Below are 14,618 nucleotides of genomic sequence, written 5' to 3' on the forward strand. Positions count from 1 at the left end.
ACAATGTTAATATGTTTATTCATTATAATTCTGGAAATGTGCGCGATTGGTCGAAGAAAACAAAAACAAAAAACAATAATACAGATGAACTAACATAATAAAGATATTTGTTGTATACAGGCCCTCACGCGAGTGAGACAACTATAAAAAACTCGCAAAATATAAACAAAATCAGGAAAAAATTGTGAAAAAGAACAGACCGCGTTACTTACTGTATCCGCACAAAAATGCATAATTGTCGAGTATAACACACCGATTGGTTAAATGGTGCAAATGTGGATCATTGGAAGGAAAAAAATTGAAATAGAGAAAGGCTACGTGGGATTGATTGCGTGTTAGATGACGTTTCTCAAAATTTCTGTGGTATAACTGTTGTATAACTGTGACTGAGTGATTATTAGGCACGATTGTGCTCTAAGCAGTCTGACTTCACACCATTGATGTAGAGATAATGTTGGTAAATCACAAGTTACAGCGGTATTCTGTGAGCATGCTCTCCCGTAGAAACCCATGCAGTGGCGGCGAACGAAGGTTCTGGTAAGGTTACGACTCCACGGGGAACTACGACACATTAATCAAACGACGCAATAATGGAGTCCTCATTGCAGCTATTGCAGTATTACCGTAATTACCCGATTCTAACGCGCACCCGATTTTCCTGGCAAAAAAACCGAAAAAATTTGCACCTCCGATTGTAACGCGCACGGAACTTTGTGAGCAAGAAAAACGAATGCGAGAGAAACGGGCGATTTATTTCTCGAAATAATCTCACTCATCTCACTCCTCGTCGCTCTCCGCTGACCACAACATCTCGTTCTTGGTGCCGTCAAGCGCGTTCGCGATGCCACACTTCATAACGAACGTTCAACTATGATCGATGGGATCGTGGCCCATGCCTCGCACGCCCAACCTGCGAGCTTCTCCAGAGGCGCACGCTTCAGCCGACCGCTCGTTTTGAACGCGTGAGAGCCGCTGCCGCCATTGCTGTTATCAAGCGCGCAAGTGGAACGATTTGACGATTTGTGTGAACGCCGATAGAAAAGCCTAGGCGCCTATGCTATAGTGCCTAGAATATTCTAGGCACTATACCTATGCTTCCTGCGGCTGAAAAATCGTTGCTAAAAGCTTTGGCGCCTGCTTGAGATGGCGATGGTGATGGGCGGGACGACATTTCCGTTGTTTCGGCAGTTTCGGTTTCGTATCCGATTCTAACGCGCATGCGATTTTTCGCCCTATTTTTCCGGAAAAAAAGTGCGCGTTAGAATCGGGTAATTACGGTACATCTTCCATGGTGCCTACGTTACATTGACATCTACGCACCGTTCGGTACAAAGCTGGCTGAAAACATTTGCTGTATAAAAGTGAGCATTAAACAAAAAATGCTCAGGTTTAACACTTCTAAACCTAGTTTTAGCGAACGAAAGCACACTATGCACAGAGTGTTTTATGAATCTTGGCCCTTGGTTAAAGATTCGTCTCTTGCCGTATAGCTATATCTGCTAGATGACAGAATTGATCGTTCCCCTTGGAGTGAAGGGCAGGCGCCAGCCCAGCCAGCGCGCAATCAATGGTGATACTGAGTAACCAAGCGCCGGCTAAGCAGCTTTCTTTGTCCCTGTATCGTGTGTTCTTGTAGTCTTCGTTCATGTGAACTCATCCAGAGGAGTGTTTTCATATGTCAGTCGTTAAAACGACACTGAACTGAATTTTTCAAACTTCTGTTTGTCTTTGCATTGCATAGACTGGCTTAAATAAACACACTTTCCATGATTGATCTGATCAAACCCGAAGTATTTGTTGATACAGCCTCAAAGAAAAATACCATGCCACATTTGCGGCGGCCGCCACTACGCTGGTTTCAACAGCTCCAATATTGGAGTGGTGGAAACCAGTTTCGGCCCTGTGCAACAACGTGCTTGGCATCCGACGTTATCGTTGTTTGGGCATTCTCGGTATCTCGCGAATCAGCATGCCACGATTCTGCATTTTTGTTGGCTGTAGAATGGCTCGAATAAGCCTGCCAGCCCCGCTTAGAATCATAACGTTCCCTAGACGAGGCGCACGCGGTGGCTGAACGCCCTACATCGTAGACTATCAAGTGCAAGGCGCTTGTGGCGTGAACGCAGCAGGCCGACAGTCGGCTGATTCGGCACCGTGTCCGCCAGTGTCAGTGCTTATATTAATACCACACCAACGCGAACTCGCCAGCGCGCCAGCGTCAGTCTGCACGCAGTCTCACAACTCGTTTGTGAAGCAATGAAGGGGTCAGCGCAAAATGGTGAATGCAGTATACAAAACATTACCCTATTAGAGATAACTGTACAGAAAAAAAAGAGTGTGAGTGAGTGAGTGAGAAACATTTTATTGAGCCGGTGAAGTGCACGGTTCCTTATTCCAGGAAGCCATGCGATGAGCCGGCAGCCTTCGCTCTGGAGGCCAAAAGTGTCTGGACGTCCAGATCGCTGCTGGTCACCAGGTTCTCCCACAGCTCAGGGGGGGGGGGGGGAGGCGAGGATTGGAGAGGTGGGAGGTTGGGGTTGTGCTTGCACTCTAATATGATGTGGGGAAGAGTACCGTGTTGTAAGCAGAACTTGCATGCGGCCGGGAATTGCGTTGGAAACATGCGATGGAGGCGGACTGGGTGAGGGAAGGTATTGCTCTGCAGTCGGCGAAGTAGGGATTCTTCATCTTTTGAGAGTTTAGGATGCGGAGGAGGGAAGTGCTGTCGTTCGAACCGGTAATATTGAGTGATGTCTTGAAAAGTCAGTAGAGGGACGGATGGTTCGGTATCCTCAGTAGCCTGGAGGGACAGGGCGCAGGCTTGCTGGTGAGCAAAGTTGTTGCCCGTCAGTGAGGAATGGCCAGGAGTCCAAATGAGGGTGACTTTCCGGCAAGGGTGATGCAGAGAGAGTAGTTTTAAAGTTGAGTGGGCCACCCTTCCGGCTAGAAAGCTTCTGCAGGCTGCTTGAGAATCTGTGATGATTACGGGGTTCTTCGTATGAATGAGGGCTAATGCAATGGCGAACTCTTCGGCAATCGATGTTGACGACGTCTACGAGGGCGGTCGTGGTGGTGACTACGGCTACTTGAGGCTGTCGGTTGGGGTAGGTTCTCGCGTCCGTGTAAGAGACATCTGCACGCTTTCCATAGATGGTCTCGTGCACTTGACTTCGCGCTTTTCGGCGGCCGGGTTGTAGATCCGGGTGCATATTTTTTGGCAAGGGGCGAACCCGGATAACACTTCTCCAGTTATGAAGGAGGGGCTGAGAAGCAGTGGATTGGCATGGGACGTGAAGACTTTTCAGGAGGGCTAAGCCCTCAGGTGTTTGGGTGAGACGTAGACGTTGACTAGATAAATGGCCTTCAATCAGTTCTGACACCGTGTTGTGGAGGCCCAATTGTAAAAGATGGGCCGTGGAGGTGTTCATAGGAAGATTTAGCACTTGTTTGAATGCTTTCCGTATAAGCCGGTCAATGGTGTCCGTGTCACTTTTGGTGAGGATAAGGTACGGTGCGACATACGTGACACGTGAAATAACGAGAGACTGGACCAATCGGACCATGTATTTTTCATTCATGCCACGGCGGCGGTTAGAAACACGTCGAAGCATGTGGGAGACTTGGTTAAAAGCCTTGGAGAGCTTAGATAAAGTTTCATTGTTGCGTGTATTGGCCTGGATGGTGAGGCCTAAAATCTTAAGGGAGGAGCCGGGCCGTACAGTATGGTCGTCGAAGTGGATGCAGACTGGTTCTTTCTGTAGAGCAGGTGGATGTTTACGGATTATGACAAGCTCAGATTTTTGGGGGGAGCGTTGAAGTCCCACGGAAGAGGCATAGTTGTGAACGACGTCGGTAGCCTGTTGAAGGTAGTCTTGGATGTTTCCCATGGAGTCTGTGTCTGTCCATATGGTGATGTCGTCTGCGTCAGGCGGGTAAAGCTGGCTCAAAAATGTGTCTAAACACAGATGCCGCCATGATGCCAGGCTGTAGTTGCCAGATCAGTAGTTGAAGATATGGCTAACAATTTTTCTTGAAAATGAGGCACAAATTTAGGGCCCTAAGCTAAAATTAGGCAACTTTTATGGCAATAACTGAGTTTCTTTACGAGTTTGTATGCTTTTTATTAGTTTTGTTGAAGTATTCATGCTTGACGAACAAAAAAAAAGAAATTATTAGCAAAAAGAGGACGTCGGGATGAGGCGCCAAATTCAGTTTCGGTATATTGTGAGGAGCGTCAGTCGTGTGGGGCTAATTTACAAAGGTTCACTCTAACACGCCTTACCCCTGAATTCATAGACCTATCTTAAACTTAAGCAGCGAGCGTACTTCATGAAGTCCGCTCCAAGACAGCAGGCGGCTTGAACGGGTCTAAGACGACCTTCGCGTTTCATAGACGTTGGAGCGAGCTTGCTTCGTCAAGTCAGGGGGCGACTTGAGCGGGGCGGCGACGGACGCGGCTGGGATCGAGAGTAACCGGGAATTATTTCGTTTAAGATGCAAATCAAGGTCATAAAACAGTCCCTTTAACTAGAAACCAGCCATAGTAATTGTTAACAATGGTCTGTTTAAGCAAATAGCAATCCCCAATCATCTACAGTCAAAGCATGACGCGTGTTTCAGACATTAGTGAATCTGATCTGCAACCTGGGCGCTCGCAACCGAGCCGCATCGGCGTTCTCGACAGCGTTTCGTTGGTTTCATGTTCGTTTCTTGGTATTTTTGTGCGTGCGCAGCAAAAGGATCCAAGAAATGCGCAGAAAAGTTGCACCAAGGTTCACAGAAGGTGAAAAGACTCTTCTTGTGTTGGTTTTAAAGACGCGGCGAAGCAAATTATAGCGCAAGGACGACGTATCTTCCGTTGCAGCGAAAGCTTCCCAGTGGAGAGATGTTGCTACGGAATTTTAACTCCGTCTTTGGTGTCACAAAACGCGACGCGGCAGGACTGAACAATGCTGGAACAACATGAAGCAGAAGTGGAACGAGGAATGGTTCCGCGGAAAGCGAGAGGAATTGAAGGCCGGTAAGTAACACGTTCGCAATTTCGTTGAAAGACCCTAGCATTGCGCTACCGATAGATGTTACTGCCGTCGCGCCTTACGTTCGAAAGCTGCTTCTTTCACGCGTCCTGCTGTGATTTTTTTCCTGTGTTAAAAGAACTTTGCCGGTTCTTAAGGGCCGCGGATGTTATGTCATCCCTGTTTCGTTCTTGGATATAATAATAATCCGTTTCAACGTAGCCGAATTTTGAATCTCAAGCCTTTCAAAATAAAAAACCTCCCCTCAACAAGGATATACAAAATTTAGTAACCGAACCTGCAGTGTACCGCGCATCATGTGCACAAAGGAAATGTGTGCCAGCCAGATTCAGCTTCTGAACCCTGACAAATAATCAGTCCACATCAAGGTACTGAGAGCTTATCGGCAGTACTGTGAAACCCCAGCATACTGCAGTACGTGGAGGCCTGCCCTAGCTATAGCACAGCAGCCTTAAAGTGAAGCTTTCATTTTCACATTTCAACTACTGTCTACTATAGTTTGAAAGAGAAGTCAAAATGTGACCACAGAAGAACAGGTATATGTGTGTGTGCGTGTGACTATTTTCACTGGAATGCTGCTGTTAGAGCCATTGCAGTGCTCACATTCACTCCAGCCTTTTTTTTTTTTTTTTACTGACGGTGTGTTACGCATTGCTTTCTAGGGGGAGGACCACTACCTCGACCCATGTCGCCGACCATGGAGATGGTTGGCATACGGCCTGACAACAAGAATTACTTGGTCGGAACACGCCACCTGCTGCCTGTGCAGAGTCGACTGGTCCTATAGTTGGTGCAGGCAATGGTGGACAGCACCAGGGACACTGTGTTTATGCCTCAGGTGGGTACAAATTTTCCATCTTTAGGGAAAAAAACTGTCCAACATCTCTGAGCTGCAGTGCAGTGAGGGCTCGTGGTTGAATTAATTAGCTTTGGTTTCTAAACAGGGGCCTAATCACATGTGAATTCATTTTGCCGCAGAAGAAAAAAAAAGCAGTGGCCATCCGCATTTTTTAGCATGCAGGTTTAATGCAGGCTGTTGCAGCCTGTTTTCTGGTTGAGGCTGAAAAATGAAAGGTCAGCTCATGTTAAAGTGGCCGTGAAGACAAAATTAAAGTTTGGTTGACTGGAAAGATTGCCTCGTTTAAATAGAATAACACTGCACAAATTTTAACACAGACTTGACTCAAATAAATGAAATAATGAGGAAAACAGATAATGGGTTTGCAATACCCTAGCTACTTTTCCGCACTGAACTGACGACGTATTATTGGCAGCTCGCTGCAATTCACTGAGACCGACAAAATCTGATGCAAAGTACAAAGCTTGCAGAACAAGATCTCTGCATTTACATTTAGTGCACATGCTTTTTATAGCAGTAGCAAGTGTTGGGTAAACAGTAGAAGTTACAAGTGAATACATAAACATAGAAGAAAGGTATATTTTGTCTTAATGGCCCCTTTGAGGACCCCCAGGTGGTCTAAATTCTTAGCTATCCACTACCGTGCGTCTCGTAATCACCTGAGTTGCACTTCGGTGTAACGATGGAGTGACGTGTCCTGCACACCAGCCTCACGTGTGGCATACTGCTCTCTAATAGACGTTGCACACACACAAGGACGCAGTGTTGAAAACCCAAACACTGCTTTACTTTCATTTGTTTGTCTTTTGGTGCGAATTACTTGGACAAGCAGGCTGGCGACACGTCACGCCGCGGCTACCCCACAAACATAGTTCTCCGCAGCTACAGTGCGCACCTTTTTTACTTGCATGCCATCACATTTACCTGTCACATGGCACGCTCTAAGCTAACTCTAAGTTTTGCCCCAGGCCATGTGCTGAAAAAACGGAGTGGTAACTCACATGGCCCCTTTAATTCCCCGTACATACTCAAATGGCTGTGTAAAGAGTAAGGCAGCCAATTTGTGTATCGTGGAATAGGCAGTGGCGTCACCTTTGCCTTGAAAGGAAGATCACCTCCACCTACCCTTCCGTGCACTCACATATCGCATAAGATTTCACATTCAACAGATAAAGTTTGCTTGTTCATTTCAGATGACTCATCCAAGCCAGACTCATCTCCAGGGGAAACATGGGCTGTGACAGCGCAAGACGACAGTCTACCACGAGAGTCTCTTTGGGAGCCAAGTCTGGTGGCGGCAGCTACAGCTTCAGCAGCCGGCAGTTGCAGCGGCAGTGATGCAGCAGCGCCCGCTACGGAGGCCACAGGGCATCCAAACGGTCATATGGCTCTCCTCGAGTGAAAGCTCTGGGCTGACGATAACACGAGGGTGGAGCTCCTGCAGGAGGAGCACAACCTGCACCTTCTGCTGATAAGGAGGTGCACCTGAGAAAATACAGCTAGAGGACCAGCTGATAAACCAGCAAAAAGAGCTTGAGTTAGAGCTCCTGAGTATAAAATTAATCGTGAGAAAACTTTGCTCGCCCAGGCTTTGGAGTGAGAATTCGACAGGAGCCCGTGTAGTCGGGATGAAGGGAGAGAGAATTTTATCGTATGGCGAGCAGGAGGATGTTGTCAGGGCCTTGTCCTTTCTGGAGTGGTGTTTCTTGTTGGACTGTGTTGGACACCAGCCGAAGAACTTTTAAAAACAAAAACAAACGACATTTTGGATTTTCTAGAGTTTTGTTGTCCATAGGCAAACCAAAACGTGTTTGTGTTTGAAAGGTTTGGATCTCTTGTTTTGCCAGTGTTTTTTTTAATTTTTATGGCCACGGCTTTGCAACAGAAATAATAAAAGTATTTGTAAGCTCTGTGATTTCAGTCTGCTGCCTTTATTTGACAAATGTGGCTATTAGAGCTTTTAGGAGTACTTGAACAAAACCAAATGCCTTCGTACAGGCATTTTGTTACTGGTCTGGTATTTTTCTTTGCACACTCTAGTGGCAGCTTTTTTGCACTAAGGGCAACAAGAATGGCGAGCAATTTTAAATACAGAAATACTTAGCGGACAGGGAACTACTTGCTTGATTCGAATTGAAACGTGGATGTTCATGTAGGTGCGTTGCAGTGATGTTTGCTGCTTGAGCAACATCAGCGTTTTGTGAATATGTGCCTCCCCAGCTCACAGTATTGAATCTACGTAGGAGTCGCTGCCCAAGTTCAGTCATCAATATCCACTTTTATCATGCATCAAGCTAACAAACCCCACAAGAAGGCTATAGCAGGATAATGCAATTCACAAGAAAATAACGGTTTGAGGAACATGTGAAAATCACACGATATCAGTGATGGAGTTTGCGGCAAGCCAACCCGGTTGTTGCAAAAACATTTATTTAAGCCGATTAAAATCAAGTAAATGTGGGTGGCCTCTTTAGTTCAGCAAGCCAATAACAATCACTGCTGTTCTAGCCCGAAGATGAAGCGTTCCCCAGTCTTTACGTGACAGCTATTCAGGCGGCAAAAGAAAAAAAAAGAGTGACACCGAAGCATTCCCCACAATTTCTTTTCGGCTTGCTTAAAAAGTAGCACTTCAGTGCGGTCTCCACATAACTGTGTGTAACATCAGGCTATTCGTTATAATTGTTCAAGAAATTACCACCCGTTTATCTCAGCGAGCACGTCGTAACTGGTAAGTGTGGGTTGGCGTCCCCAGATGACGGAGTGGAGACTATAGCCAGCAACTCGCACTGCCCGTGTCGTCCCTGGGACTGGACTAGTGCTGTAGTACACGGTCGACAAAAGCCATTTCAATAAACATGACTGTGTAATTGTATTGGGCCCTAGGTTCCATTGGATTGTGCTGCCTGAATGCTAGCATGCAGTTAACACGCCAACTACGCTGTTTGGTTACCTCACAAATGACCTTACTGATTACACTGTAGAGTAAAAAAAATTGGAGCTGCAATAATTCTTTGTGCATGTGAGACCACTTTTGGGGCCAGAAGAACTGGGTGTAACTGAAGGCCAGTCCTTTAATGCAAAACAAAGATGTATGCTGCATACGTGGTCCCTCTCAAGGAGAAACTTGCGCACTATAACCTGCACAACATTCCCTTTTCGCTGGATTTACTGTGTAGACCAAAAACACTGTTAACAATCACACAATGTTGCAACAAAGAGAAAAAACAACACCAGGAAATGTTCAAACTAACCACGTGAAGCCACTTTCGGGAGGGATGCGACAAGGTATACTCGGTGACAAGTTCAAGGGATACCGAAGCGCAAAAGCAAGTTGGCCGATATCAGTCATCAGAGGGCCGTGAATGGCAATAATACTATTTGCAGCACTACCTCGACGCGACCGGGAAGTGCACCAGCCGCTCAAACAGTGGCTTTTTTCCGATCAGCTCCGTCACCCTCTTTACGGTGTGGCACACAGTAGGTTTCACCAGTCTCCCGTAGCTGCTTGAAAGGAGCCGGCGCCGTAAAAACTGGCGAAAACGGAGGGTCAGCATCAGCTGCTGCAGTGTAGGCAGTGGCAGTCCCCGGCGATCATCGTACACCGGCTTTGGTGGCCGCTCAACGATTGCAGCGGTATTTTCGGCTTTTCGTCGTATACGCGTCACCAAACACAACATCAGTGGCACGACACACTGCCCCGAAGCCGGCGATCCATCGCGCAACGTCGCGCCGCTGCCGCTGCCGCTACCGGTGCCGAGCCGCCATGTTGGAATAACGAAGCGACGAAGTTGCCTTCAAGTTCGGCTTTTCGTCGTATACGCGTCACCAACCACAACATCAGTGGCACGACATACTGCCTCGAAGCCGGCGATCCATCGCGTAACGTCGCGCCGCTACCGCTGCCGAGGCGCCATGTTGGAATAACGAAGCGACGAAGTTGACTTCAAGCCTTCAAGGTAGCTACGAAGCAGACTTGAATTTCAGCCGACCAAGATCAGTCGAAGTACGGTTGAAGTGCGATCGAAGAGCGGGTTGGGTCTATGAATTGAGGGAAGTCTGCTGTGTCACTTCGTTGCTTGCGAAGACAAGCTTGCGAAGACTGCCGACGATACGGAATAAAGCCGCCGCCGCCTATCTTCAAGGACACCTTCTCTACATGTCCGTAGTGGCTGCTGCCGATTTGAACTCGCCGTCAGCCGGTCATATCATGTTACGCGAAACATGTCTGGGCATATCGGCTCCTTTTAATCGTATATGATTCGCAAATTAAAAACAAACAAATGTACGAACCATTTTACCATGCCTAGCGTATAACTAGGCTCTTGTTCACGGGTGCTGTTATACTTTCACTGAACGGTGTTTTACTTGAGTCAGAGATAAAACAACCGCCAACTAATAATATTAATGGTAACTTTATTTGCACAATAAGGTGGTTTTCTAGAGGAGGACAAGGCGAAGCCGAAAGGTAATCCCGAATGTAGGTGCAGAAATCTCCTGTATGGGTCTGTGCGATTGGTGCATGCTCCTTCGATCGCTGAAACACGCAATCTGAAATTTTCGAGAATATATTTGATGCTTTGCATGACACATTTCTTAAATTCGGTGAATCAGCGACGTTGTTTAATTACGTATACTTGCACCTCTGCTATCATATGGCCCATGTTATACCTGCACAGAGGAGGTGGAAGAGGAGTAAACTTCGTTCATGTGAGATAGGCGCCCGTGTGGTGGGGCGTTAAGAAAAATTATTCTGTCCTTCCCTGGGTGCCTTCGCCAATGAACGGAAACGGCCACTTCTGTTCACGCCCAATTATCAGGACCACCCCGCCTGCAGGCGGTTTTGCCTGAAATGCCTGCGGGTTCGGCCGGAAATCTGTCTGTCAACAGAAACCGCCTAGGAAGCATGTTGAGTTAACACATATATGCGCTTTCTTGGGTCGCGATGGGACCGTCATGTATTTTGTGCAAGGCGAAGTCGACGAAGGATATATATACGTCTCCCTTGAAAAGTGAATTTGAGTGCACCTATAAATTGTTATTGCCGCTCATTAGTTCAATCATAGTGGTTAATTTTGAAACAGCTGCCAAACATAACTATTGCAGGTGAATCAGACTGCCCAGCATAAGACTATCAATCGCTAATATAGAGTATTCAGACACTTAATGTGCATTGCATATGGCAGTCATTAAGAAAGCCGACAATAAATTGAACTCTCAATTTTATTATTTGCGACAGTTACATCAGCACCTATCGGTTCAGCCAGGGCCATCTGGAGACGTTCTTCAGCTGTATACACTAGATAAAAGGGAGGAATGCGATATGCGAATGCGATACGCGATAGAACGAAGGAATTCAATATGTGTAGCACAGCCTCCTCATTTATGCCAACATCAAACCGGTGGCCACAAAGGTGTCACACCAGACCTTGTAGAATTTCCACGCTTCCATTCCAGCGTGCTCACAGCAACAAGGATGATGACGAAGTTGCATTACCGAAGTTGGGTTCCAGTAATGCTGTAGCTGATTATGAAAGTTCTGGCTAATGCTCATTCAGATTGTGGTCATTAGCATTCTTATTTTCATAAAAAATAATGGGCCATCGCCATGCCATCAGCCCGTGCATCATAAGCAATAATAAACACAGAAAAAGCAAGAGGGTCATACGTACAAGCATTTCTCATCCAACAAATTTTATTTCACCACCAGTAATACCACCAGACCGCTAGGGAAGTTTGTGATGGTAAGAGCAAGGCTAAGATGACCTAATGTGCGACTTCAAAGAAAGGAAGAAACTGTAGAAGAAAGCTAGGGAGGTTAACCAAGGAAAGAAGAAGAAGAACTGTCCAGCTGGCTGTGCTACATGTGGAAATGGGAACAGGAAACTTGAAAGGAAAGGAAATGACTGGCATAAAATAAAGGATAAAAAATTCGGGAGAAAAAAAAACATGGCGTGGAAATGGCCAGTGCAAATACAGCACCATGGGCGAAAAAAAGATAGGCGTAAAGCAAGCAGGCAAAATGCCAAAATGGGCAAAGAAAGGATGCTCCATGCTGGTAACACCCCTACAGCACCTGTGACTGTTTTTCTCTCTTGATCACTGCAATCTGCTCCTTCAAGGCAAGAACTGATTTGGCTACTTCAGCTCCATCTTGTCTAAAATCACTGAAATATGTCTGATTTTCTGTGTACATTATGTAAATAGGGTACATAATTTCTAATTTTAAAAAAAATTATCCTGAAGTGTCTGCTCTTTCGTGGAAGCTTTCGTGACTAACTGCCTCGTAGAATTGCATTTGCTTTGTTCATGTTCCGCTCTTTTATGCTGCTTCTGCTTGTATTTGTTTATTTCGTTCTTCTCCTCTTCTCCAGTGCTTAGGTTTTTTATCATGAAATTGTTTTTTCTTCAAAAAGGTTTTTTGGCTTTTAACCCTGTCTCTTTATTGGCTTTAAACCCGCCATAGCTTTGGTGGAAATAGTTAGTTCCTCACACAATTTTCCTTTTTCTTTATTCTGGGAAAGGGGGCATGAAATTTTAAAAGGTAAAGAGCCCTGCGGCGACTAATGAACACTTGCACTACTTTCTTTGTAGTTGGAAGTACTGAAAGCTATAGTTCCACAAACCCAGAATGGAAATGCGCGTTCTACATGATATCTTCTAGTCTCTGGTTTGCTTTTGTTGAGATTTTGTTTAAGCTGATATTAAATAGAATTATTGCGACCTAATGTAACCTGATAACATTAATCATGTACCTTGTGTGACGTCCCCAAGCATACATACAATCAATGAAAAATCTTCTAAGCGTACCTAGAAACATGGAAAATCTCTTGAGTGAGTTTCTTGATGCACATAACTTAGTAATATTAGGCTTGGGTATTTCACGGTTATCGAATCTAAGCTAATGCAAGGGCGACTACCTAAAAGCATTTCAACTGGAGAAAAAAGTTGACACACGTGCTGCAGGGGCCTCGTAGACAGGCACAGGAGCAGGCACAGAAAGCGTGTTTGTTTAGCATAAAGTGCAGTCACAAATACGATTTCCATTTACATGCATTTCTTGGAAGCGTTGTCCAGTTCGAACTTCCATTCGCTAGAAAAGCAAGTAGTTGTAAAGAGCACCTCAACAGATTGCGAAAACAATCAGCTGATGCATGCAGGGGGGGAGGCGTGTGAAACATGTTAAAATAGCGCTGTACAGACGGGACAACAAAGAAAAGACTACACAGGACTAGCGCTGCATATCAACTGAACTCTTTTAGCACACACAAAATGATATATACAGAAACAGCGCATGCGCGAATACAGGAGAAGCCACCAGGAAAAAAATCAGGGGAAAAAAGCAATCAGGGGGAAGTGATTTCTTTTTAAATGAAGAAGGAAAATAAATGGACTGGGGATATTATTAAGCTCTCATGGGAGCTCACCTGCATTTAACACAGTCCGGAAGCGGGAATAGTAGGGGAAATAGGATAGGAGAGAGAAAAGTAAAGATTTGAAAGGTGAGGAAAGAGTAGAGGAGAGTAGTTCCACTGTGGTCGATTCCGTCGCACACAACACACCACGAACACTGTTGGCTGGCGCAATGCTGCGTCCGGGAGACGAGAAACCTCGAAGGGAACGGTGAAGCGTGGAGGCGAGCATGGTGCGACGAAGAGCGAAGTCTGCGGTGGTCCCGACCGCTTTGGAGACGGGTACTGGGGAGGCGGGAGCTGGCACTCGACCGCCCACACCAGCAGAGCGAATGCCGGGCGACGTCCAACGGTCCGTGCTAGCAACGGGCCGCCGAAATGAAGGCCCTCCGAAGCACAGGAGCACGAAAAACCACGTCCGCTCAACTCCGAAGCGACGACCGAACTTCCCTGATGCACCCGCAAAAGCTACCTCTCCGAGCGTACGAAGTACCCGCTAATCTACGCGCTACCCTTCTCATTTACGGAAAATGCAAAACTGCATCTAACGCAGCAGCATGGCACAAAAGTTCGCTACCTACCACAAGAAAAACTTCACACAACGTTTCTGCACAGCAAAGTTTTCACGGCGCACTCACAGCAACGGTGGCTGCCATGATGGAATGCGTTGGTTACTAGGTGAATACCCACTACTGCCGGCAACTCTAGTAGGCAAAAAGACAGCGGGCAACGCTGTGAGGGTGGCATCATGTCTGCGCCCGGGTGTAGCACGGTTTCAATGAACGGGCTGGCCGGGCAGCTTTTCCTCTACAGTCAGTAGTATTAACTCTATGGTCTGCGTAAAGTGCGTGATGTATGTGGGGGATGGCGTCAAGTTTCTGGGGCAAATCCAGGAGGGCGAGATTGAAAAGGAGTGGAGAAAGAACTGAACCTTGAGGTGTGCCCTGGTCCCCCAAAGCAATAGGCCGGGATTTAATGTCACCTACACGAATAATAGCTTGCCGATGAGTAAGAAAATCTGCAATGTATGAGTACGTACGGTGGCCGCAGCCTGTTTGATTGAGGCGGGATAAAATGGAGGAATGCCAAACATGATCAAATGCCCCTTTTAAGTCCAAGGCAAGAATGGCCCGAGGGGAGCAACGAGTCGCTGGAGCAAGGACTTCTTCTTTAATTAGAAGGAGAATATCTTGTGTGCTGAGATAATTCCTGAAGCCAAACATGGTGTCGGGTATAAGGCCTTTTTCTTCAAGGAAGGGTTGGAGACGCTTCAGTATCATTCTTTCCACTAACTTGCCCATGCAGGAGGTCAGA

General features: G+C 46.4%; 1 protein-coding gene and 1 long non-coding RNA gene across 2 annotated transcripts in view; both read left to right on the forward strand.

The window, feature by feature from the left end:
* The window catches only part of LOC144137793 (uncharacterized), a 192,497-nt gene that overhangs the window by 87,659 nt on the left and 90,220 nt on the right, over window positions 1-14,618 (forward strand). The gene's annotated exons all lie outside the window — the stretch shown is intronic.
* LOC144137789 (uncharacterized) lies at window positions 4,676-7,760 on the forward strand. The gene is made up of 3 exons (XR_013315736.1): window positions 4,676-5,020; window positions 5,699-5,874; window positions 7,089-7,760. It is a non-coding gene; the product is annotated as an uncharacterized LOC144137789 (long non-coding RNA).

Source organism: Haemaphysalis longicornis, unplaced genomic scaffold (assembly GCF_048455015.1).
Source record: "Haemaphysalis longicornis isolate Haplotype H1 unplaced genomic scaffold, Haemaphysalis longicornis Haplotype H1 scaffold_1, whole genome shotgun sequence".
Classification (NCBI taxonomy): Eukaryota; Metazoa; Arthropoda; class Arachnida; order Ixodida; family Ixodidae; genus Haemaphysalis; species Haemaphysalis longicornis.